Here is a 10,896-nt window from a genome sequence, read left to right as displayed (position 1 = left end):
ACCAAAATTTTGGTTGAGGTATTGGTTGCCCATGATTTGGCCGAAATTGGCAAGAAAAATGAACTAGAGTTGGCTAGAGTTCATTGGCATGCCAAAAAAATTGCAACCATCCAAACAAAGACCAATCTTTGGGTCATGACCAAAATTTTGGTAAGGTGCACTTTGGCCACAATCCAAACACACCCCAACACCCGGCTCGTCGAGGATGCACGGGGCACCGCGACGCGTCCGCGGAGTGGCGTAGCGCAGCCAACTGCATCCTCTGGACCTGAGACCATGCCGGGTCGTCTTGCTTTTACAATGACATGCGGGGATCACATGTGAGCAAAGGGCATCTCCAACGTTGCCACGACCGCAACTGACTACCCTAGCACACCAAAACCCTCGTCCCTCGCGCCGTCGCGCGGTGCGTTCCCAGCCGGCGCCATCTGCCCGCATTCATGTCGTCCGTTCGTATGTCGTCGTTAAGAGGCTCGGTGCCTGAGGAACCAACTCCGGTGACTTAATGAGGCACCCGGACGCTTGGCCTCACCGGAATGCGCTACTTAAAGCGGCAACACCCAGCTAACCTCCACACCATAGCACATCGTCCTCCTACCTGGCACCACATCCGCCATGACCGCAAGTGCGAACGCTCTGCGAGAGAGCTTGTCTTCGGGGATGAAGCTCGAGGTCGCCGCCCTCGCAAGTCGCCTCTCGCGACGCTAAAGCGGCGTAGCCGGACGCGGACGCGACCGCACAAGCGGTGGCCACACTGGCGGCCGACGATGGGAGCACCGTCAGCCATGCGTCCAACTTGCCGCCGTCCAATGTCCGGACCGCTGAGGTCGGGGACTCCTTCGAGGATGAGTAGGGCATGGGAGGCGGCAGGGCATGGTGTGCCAACTGGCCAGTCCGTATCTTGTGTTCTACTCTTCCTCGCCGGAGACCGCACCTTCACTTCACGGGTCTTGAACCCCGCCCCCGTACATAGAGATCGCAGATGGAGGATGTCGGTCGCCGCTGTAGGATAGGTTTAGGGTCGGGTTTCTTTTATTTTTCTGTCCTATAAAAGTTCGAAATGTAATGAAAATCTGCCGTGTTTGCATTAATCTCGACCGGTGTATATGAACTTTCACAATAATATACATATTGAAGGAGTACTAGCAAGATGCCCGTGCGTTGCACGGAAGATCAAGATCTTGTGGGAGAAAAGGATCAACGAGGGAAAGCCTTAGCTTCAAATGTGGAGAGGAGTGCGGGTAAATTGTCATAGTTTCCTTCCTACCCGTTAGATATAGATCGGACGGCCTATATTGCAGGATGACAGGCACACCATCATCACCAACTCTGCTTTTTATTGAACCAAGACAAATCTAACATGCGAAGTAAAATAAACACATAGGGTCTATACATACACAAATTATCTTAGGCACTCCAATAGTACGTCCACTACACATTCACGCATTTCACGTCTTTCTACATCTACGGGAACCTATGAAAGGGTTAACGTAAATTGCCTCTCTCTCCTCCCCTGATTTTCATGGTGGTGGTCCCCTCCCTCCCCCAATCTACAATCAACAGCCCACATGTTTCACATTACGTTAATTACGTAACTGGGATTACGTAGGTGTAGCATTACTCATCCTAAAACACCCAACTAAGCCAACCTCCCAGCATATCACGCGGGAAAAGACCCGGCCGTGCCGTTTTAGTCGGGATTACCGGATTACTAGTAGTAGTATCGATGGATCACGCGAAGCACCAAATTTTTTTTGAGGGGGCAAAGCACCTAGTTTAATAGGAAAAAAGGCGGTACACTCACAGCACTCCTGTCGCGGTCGCATTGCACCCCACACACGTTCGGTCTTGCACACGGCTCACGCAAACGGAACGTGCTTCGGCTTGCCTCTTCACTGACACGTGGGCCTGCACTTGGAGAAACCGACCATGCACCAAAGTCCCCCCGCCCACCGCGCGAAAATCCTCCCCCCGCCCACACCCAAAAATTCCCCCCAAATCCGATTCAACCGCCCTTCGGCCAACTAGCCAATAATATTCCCCAAACCCCCTCCCCCTGTCCCCCTCCACTCCATTCGCTCCGCCAAAGCCACCCTCCCCGCTGCGCCGATACGTCGGTGCCGCGGTTCGGCGATCCTCTCGCTCCCACAGTACGCTCTCGTAGACTGCCATCCTCTAGCTGCACCGCCACCTCTGGCTACGTTCTTGTGGAGGCGCACGGCGGTCAGCGCCGCCACCACTGACAACGTTCGTGTGGAGACGCACGGCGGTCAGCTTCTCCCACGGTACGTGCATTCTAGACTAAGGCCTCGTTCATGTCGGTGTAGCGCTGAATGTTAGCTGATAGACGCTGTTAATCTCACTGTTTGCCGAAGTAGTTTACTGTCAATATGCTCTGCTTAAGAAGCTTCCTTGACCTATTCTGCACTCAATCTGCTTAGCTGAGATGGCATGCCAAGGCCGATTAGTTGCTAAAATATCCTGCCATATATTTATTGTGACGTAGATTGCCATGGTCTAGTAGCCAATCTGTTAGGTGAAATAGCTCTACACTGTTTTATACTTGATCTTTGTTGCTGCGATGGCCTTCGATAGATCGATGGTTGTGTGCTCGGCCTCATTGACTGCTGAAACAGCCTGCCATAATTTGGCACTCAAATCTGTTTGCTGAATTAGCTTTACATATATTTCGTTACTTAGATCTGCTCGTCCAAATATCTTGCCATAGCTTTAGACATCGACCTAGGTATTTTTTTTCTGGACTTCATAAAAAAGCATATATGTTTTTCCTGTAATATCTAGTAGAAGAACTAATTTGTATGTCTAACAGATGGACAGGACTTGGATAACTTCTGCTCGAAGATTCTCCACTGCATATGTCGAGGGGGTTGAAAACTTCATGAACTTTATCAGAGCTGAGTATGGTGGTCTGAAATCAGATGTGCTCTGCCCGTGTAGCAGTTGTATGAATTCAATTACAAGACCCCAGTCAACTGTGCAAAATCATCTACACTTGTATGGGATGTCGGTCACATATACTAGGTGGGTTCATCATGGTAAAGCTATGAACGTCAATTTTATTGACTGCGTGGAAGCAGCAGATCACCATCTTGATCTGCCTGATGCTCAGGTGGAAGAGGAGGAGGAGGTGGTGGTGGCAGAGCCAGTGAGTTTGATCAACATTGAAACAATGCTACGAAATGCTCGTGCATTCCGTGAACTTTCACCTGCAGAAGAAAAATGGTGGGCCCGCATGTTGGAACAATGCAACGTTGCTGTCACCCCAGGAAATAAGTTGTCAGTATTCTCAGCTATGGTCACCTTTCTTCAGGTGAAGACATTTGAGCGGATGACCAACAAATCATTTGATGTGATGATGGCTGCTTTCCGCATATCTTTCCCAGATGCGTCTGAGCTGCCACACACCTACAGTAAAATGAAGAATTTCCTTCCTGCAGTTGGAATTGGATATGATATGATCCATGTTTGTAAGAATAATTGTGTTCTGTTCCGGAAGGATTATGCCAACTTAAGTGAATGCCCAAAATGCAAATCATCAAGATGGAAAGATGGCAATGTTGTGAAGAGGATTCCTCATAATGTTCTGAGACATTTTCCAATTACACCAAGATTGCAGAGGTTGTTTCATGATGCTGAAACAAGAGAGGATGTACTATGGCATTCTAGGAACTAGGAGTACAGAGATGAGAATGTAATGAGCCATCCATCTCATGGTAGTGAGTGGAAAAGCTTCAATGATAAACCTAAAGAGTTTGCTGCTGACCCGAGAAACATTAGACTTGGCTTAGCTTCAGATGGATTTAACCCATTTGGCCACCAGAGCGCCACATATAGCATGTGGCCAGTGCTTGTTATCCCTTACAACATGCCTTCAAATGTCTGCACCAAAGAATCAAACTACATGATGGCCTTGTTTATCCCAGGTCCAAAAAGTCCTGGAAAGGATTTTGATTTGTTCATGGAGCCTCTTGTGGAGGAACTTCAACAGCTATGGAAGGGTGTTCTCACTCGAGACCTATATAGAAGCCCACCAGCTGATTTCTTTCTGCGTGTTGTTATAATTTGGTGCATCCATGATTATCCAGCTTTGGGCACTATGTCAGGGCGAACGACACATGGTTACAATGCATGTGTTCGCTGTGACAGGAATCCACTGTCATACGCAATACTTAGCAAGATCTGTTACATTAGACACCAACGTTTCCTTGCCAAGGACCAGCCGCATCCTAGAAAATACCGAAGACATGTGTTCAATGCAAAGCATGAAAACCGTGATGCGCCAAAGAGGCTCACCGCCGATGAGTTGCAAGTGGAATTAGAGAAGGTCAGGCATATTACACCAGGAAACCATCCTGGTAATGGTAGCGGGAAAAGGAAGTGTGGCAGGGTAGAAGAGAGATTATTGATTACCCGCAGGTCCACTTTGTGGGACTTGGAGTATTGGAAAGATTTGGATCTGCGGCATAATCTTGATGTGATGCACATCGAGAAAAATATATGTGATAGCATTATCGGCACACTTCTTAATATTGAAGGCAAGACGAAAGATACCTTAAAATCTAGGATTGATTTGACACACCTGGGTATCAGAAAGGATTTGCAGGTGCAAGATGAAGGTAAACTACAGGATATGGCACCAGCTGTGTACGTCTTGGACAAGGTAAAAAGAAAAGAATTCTGCGAGGTCCTGTCACGTGTGAGGTTCCCACATGGATTTGCTTCCAACCCTAAAAGGAGAGTCAGAGCAGATGGAAACAAGGTACAAGGGTTGAAAACTCATGACTGCCACGTCCTACTTCAAAGGGTTTTACCTATTATCCTTAGAGGACTGGGCCGCCCTGACTTATACAGAGCAGTTGCAGAGTTGGGACAATTCTTCAGGGAACTCTGCAGTAGGAATATCAGGATAGATGCTTTGGAGCGTCTTAGAGACAAGATACCAACTATCCTATGCGACCTTGAGAAGATATATCCTCCAGCCTTCTTTGATGTGATGGTGCATTTGGCTGTTCATCTACCTGATGAGGCACTACTTAGAGGTCCAGTATAGTACGGCTAGATGTACCCTATTGAAAGGCGGCTAGGCACTTTCAAGGGCTATGTTAGGAACAGAGCTAGACCCGAGGGTTCCATTGCAGAGGCCTACATTGCTACAGAAGCGTTGACATTCTGCTCAAAATACATTAAAACAGCTAATCAACTTAGCAAAGAGGTGGGTGAAGACAATCCCGGGATCAATGTTTTCGATTATTCTGTTTGAGTTACAGGGAGGAGTCAACAAGAGGACAAACCTAAAGATTTGGACAAAATGGTTTGGTATGTGTTGAATAACTGTCCTGAGATACTACCTTATATCAAGTAAGTGCAGTACTGCAGCTTATACATCATAATCTACTAAACTTGCAGCACATTCTTATATATTTAGATGTTTGACGCGATCACTATGTTGTGCAGCATCTACAAAGAGGAGTTACTACCGCAAAATCGAAGAAACATTGACAAATTGGTTATGGAAGGATTTGCGAAATGGTTCAAGAACCATGTAAGCTTTTGAAGTGCACTGTCAGTTTTTTTAATATATTGAGTACATAAGATGATCAGCTTGTCTATCTTCTAACCATAGGTTAAGAATATGCGGGAGGATGGGCAGGCAGTTGATGATGCCCTTTAGTCACTAGCAATGGGTCCTGATACTCGGGTAAGACATTATGAATCTTGTGTTGTTGGAGATGTGCCCTACAACACCCTTGCACGAGACGAAGGCAGGAAGACACAAAACAGTGCCATCATGAGCACGGATACGTATGACAAAGAGACAACTAAAATGTATGCTAACATAACAGACATTGTTCAGTTGCAGTATATCTCCAGTTTCGAGGATCATTGGTGTGTGGTTCTGTCGTGTTGTCGTTGGTATAACTTGTTTTCCAGGATCGCAAAACCCAGAACTGATGATTATTTCAAATCCATCAATGTCAAGGCGGCGTACCAGACCAATGAGCCTTTTATTTTGGCAAATCAAGCAACGCAGATATTTTTCTTGGAAAACACATTTGCACGTAGCGATGACTGGAGAGTATTGCAAAGGTTTGAGCAGAGGAATTCGTTTAATGAAGTTGCACAAGAAGATGATTCTTACACTGCTCCTGATGTACAAGATAACACAGATGTTCCTAATATCTTTTAGAACCATCACGTAAATGACGCCGACGAAAACATTGCCTGTCATGCTGTGGACATACAAGAGTTGATCAAGAAGAAGCCAACGTTCGAGGACGTTGAGGACGAAGAAGAAGATGACACCATGGGGAATTACGATTCAGATTGATACACATGGACAAGATGTTGATGCTACTGCTGCGGATGATGATTACATTGCTTTTGTCGTATTTGCCTGTCAGAAGACGTTTTTTATCTACTATGTGAAATTGTGTTTGCTATGACAACTGAAACCTGATGAACATGTTGTTTAGTATTTTGCTGTGAGAACATCACTTGTTATGTATGCTGATTTGTGTTTGGTGATTGTATGACAACTAAAACATGATGACATTGTTGTTTAGTTGTACTCATATTTGGCTGTGAAACTTGAATTTGATGACTTAGTTTGCTGTTGGACTGCAATTTGCTCGACGTCTTCGAATGAGAACAAAGCTGACCCGACAGGGCCTCTGCTATTTATTTATTTGTATGAGAAAAAGGGGATACCCCCTGATTTCCGTTAGTAGAAATCATTAGATGTTCACAACACTACGCTCAGCCTGCTACACAGGTTTCATTCATTACTAGTTTCAGCAAAGTTCTCATGTTGTAGCCACTGAATACATCACGAGTGCTACATACACTGCAAATAAAGAGACAATCATCCTACAGAGCACATCGATTTTGCCCATTATATTCACAAGCTCTTTCATCTCCTCATTGCTGTCAAGGCCGTTCAGCAACTATTGCTTGGCCATGATCAGAGGAACTGCATCTTTAACCTTCTGCTCTGCATCTTCCTTTTCTGTCGTTCCTTCAGTTACTTGTCCAACACCCCAACCTGCTGGTATTGGGAGTCCTCGGCTAACCAAATAATCAGCGTAGTTGCATTCCCCCACATCAGCAACTTCCCAGAAATAGAAATCACACGAATCTTCCCTTTTCTGCACGAATCAAATTGGAAGATCATCAACCAAACTATTAAAAAAATCAGCAACTAAAAGCAGCAGAACAACACTTAAACATATTATTACCCCATGATTCGGGCATTTGTAGAAGACTCGGCCAGGGTTGCGGATTGTGGTTGAGACGCGGCGGATGACTCTGCATGATTTGCAGCAGTGGCACCACACCAACGGCAGCGGGTTGCGATGAGAAATCGGTTACGGTGCACATGCCGGCGGGGGTGTGATGAGACCCACAGGCGATGGTACGGTGGCGACTTGGCGCATATCTAGTTGTTGCCTGCTGAAGATCAGGTGGACGAGCAGCCAGCGGACATGGTTGCTGCGGCTAGAGCTTCTGATGCTAGGTAGAGTAAGTAGAGAAGAGGAGAAGCGAATGTTGGATATGTTAGTTTCATTACTTGAAGAGTAGCATAGATAGTCTAGGTTTGGATTCGAACCAGCTACAGGAACACGTCTTTCTTTTTTCTAAAACTCGGCAACATCTCTTTAGTGGTACACTAGCTTATTCTGTACGCCTTCCCAAGTCTTTGATTTTCTTTCTATATATAAAAAAGTATGCTACTTGGTGTCCGCTTAGTGAACAAACGATTGTGCCAACCTTGACCGTTGGATTGACATTCAACGTCTGTCACGTTTCTTCAGTCTCTTCTTCCTCGAGCCGCCAAAGCCAAACCAGCACCGGCGTGACCACCTGCTCCCGCCTCCCACGGCTGGTGCTACCTCTTGAGCTTGCGTTGGATTTCCCCTAAGAGGAAGGGATGATGCAGTAGAGTAGCGTAAGTATTTGCCTCAGTTTTTGAGAACCAAGGTGTCAATCTAGTAGGAGGCCACGCTCAAGTCCCTCGTACCTGCACAAAACTATAGCTACTCGCAACCAACGCGATTAGGGGTTGTCAATCCCTTCACGGTCATTTACGAGAGTGAGATCTGATAGATATAATATTTTTGGTATTTCTGGTATAGAGATGCAAAGTGAAAAGTAAAAGGCAAAGTAAAAAAGCAAATCAAGATTAAAGTGATGGAGATTGATATGATGAGAATAGACCCGGGGGCCACAGGTTTCACTAGTGGCTTCTCTCAAGAGCATAAGTATTCTACGGTGGGTGAACAAATTATTGTTGAGCAATTGACAGAATTGAGCATAGTTATGAGAGTATCTAGGCATGATCATGTATATAGGCATCACGTCCGTGCCAAGTAGACCGAAACGATTCTGCATCTACTACTATTACTCCACTCATCGACCGCTATCCAGCATGCATCTAGAGTATTAAGTTAAAAATAGAGTAACGCTTTAGGCAAGATGACATGATGTAGAGAGGTTATGGTGATGTAGAAGCCCTCCGTGATGATGGCCCTCTCCGGCAGAGCTCCGGAACAGGCCCCATGATGGGATCTTGTGGATACAGAAAGTTGCGACGGTGGAATTAGGTTTTTGGCTCTGTATCTGTTCGTTTGGGGGTACGTAGGTATATATAGGAGGAAGAAGTACGTCGGTGGAGCTTCGGTGGGCCCATGAGGGTGGGGGCGCGCCTGGGGGTATAGGGCGCGCCCCCTACCTCGTGCCCACCTCGAAGCTTCCTTGGCGTAGGGTCCAAGTCTCCTGGGTCATATTCAGGAAGAAAATCACGTTCCAGAAAGGTTTATTCCGTTTGGACTCCGTTTGATATTCTGTTTCTTTGACACACTGAAAATAGGCTAAAAAAACAACAATTCTGGGCTGGGCCTCCGGTTAATAGGTTAGTCCCAAAAATAATATAAAAGTGGAAAATAAAGCCCAATATAGTCCAAAACAGTAGATAATATAGCATGGAGCAATCAAAAATTATAGATACGTTGGAGACGTATCTGGCATCCCCAAGCTTAATTCCTGCTCGTCCTCGAGTAGGTAAATAATAAAAAGAGAATTTTTGATGCGGAGTGCTACTTGGCATAATTCCAATGCAAATCTTCTTAATTGTGATATGAATATTCAGATTCGAAAGATTCAAGACAAAAGTTTATATTGAAATAGAGAATAATAATACTTCAAGCATACTAACAAAGCAATTATGTCTTTTCAAAATAACATGGCCAAAGAAAGTTATGCCTACAAAATCATATAGTCTGGCTATGCTCTATCTTCACCACACAAAATATTTAAATCATGCACAACCCCGATGACAAGCCAAGCAATTGTTTCATACTTTTGACATTCTCAAAACTTTTTCAATCTTCACGCAATACATGAGCGTGAGCCATGGATATAGCACTATATGTGGAATAGAGTGGTGGTTGTGGAGAAGACAAAAAGGGAGAAGATAGTCTCACATCAACTAGGCATATCAACGGGCTATGGAGATGCCCATCAATAGATATCAATGTGAGTGAGTAGGGATTGCGATGCAACGGATGCACTAGAGCTATAAGTATATGAAAGCTCATCAAAAGAAACTAAGTGGGTGTGCATCCAACTTGCTTGCTCATGAAGACCTAGGGCAATTTGAGGAAGCCCATCATTGGAATATACAAGAAAAGTTTTATAATGAAAGATTCCCACTAGTATATGAAAGTGATAACATGAGATACTCTCTACTATGAAGATCATGGTGCTACCTTGAAGCACAAGTGTGGTAAAAGGATAATAACATTGTCCCTTCTCTCTTTTTCTATCATTTTTTTTATTTGGGCCTTTTCTTTTTTTATGGCCTCTTTTCTTTCTCTTTTTTTATTTGGTCTTCTTTGGCCTCTTTTATTTATTTTATGTCTGGAGTCACATCCCGACTTGTGGGGGAATCATAATCTCCATCATCCTTTCCTCACTGGGACAATGCTCTAATAATGATGATCATCACACTTTTATTTTTCTTACAACTCAACAATTACAACTCGATACTTAGAACAAAATATGACGCTATATGAATGCCTCCGGGGGTGTACCGGGATATGCAATGATGCATGAGTGACAAGTATGAAAGAATTATGAACGGTGGCTTTGCCACAAATACTATGTCAACTACATGATCATGCTAAGCAATATGACAATGATGGAGTGTGCCATGAACGGAACGGTGGAAAGTTGCATGGCAATATATCTCGGAATGGCTATGGAAATGCCATGATAGGTAGGTATGGTGGCTGTTTTGAGGAAGGTATATGGTAGGTGTATGATACCGGCGAAAAAGTGCGCGGTATTAGAGAGGCTAGCAATGGTGGAAGGATGGGAAAAGTGCATATAATCCATGGACTCAACATTAGTCAAAAAGAACTCATATACTTATTGCAAAAATCTAGAAGTTATCAAAGCAAAGTATTACGCGCATGCTCCTAGGGGGATAGATTGGTAGGAAAAGACCATCGCTCGTCCCCGACCGCCACTCAGAAGGAAGACAATCAATAAATAAATCATGCTCCGACTTCATCACATAACGGTTCACCATACGTGCATGCTACGGGAATCACAAACTTTAACACAAGTATTATTTAAATTCACAACTACTCAACTAGCATGACTCTTTTCTTAGTATTCAACACACTCAAAAGAAAGTTTCACAAATCTTGAATACCAAGCATATTATTATTAAGCAAATTACCATGCTATTAAGAGACTCTCAAAATAATTTAAGTGAAGCATGAGAGAGCAATAGTTTCTTTAAAACAAATCTACCAGCGTGCTCTTAAAAGATCTAAGTGAAGCACATAGAGCAAAATTATAGTGCTCAAAAGA

This window comes from Triticum urartu, chromosome 4 (genome assembly GCF_003073215.2).
Source record: "Triticum urartu cultivar G1812 chromosome 4, Tu2.1, whole genome shotgun sequence".
In the NCBI taxonomy this organism is placed as follows: Eukaryota; Viridiplantae; Streptophyta; class Magnoliopsida; order Poales; family Poaceae; genus Triticum; species Triticum urartu.
Note: the sequence above shows the minus strand (reverse complement) of the source record.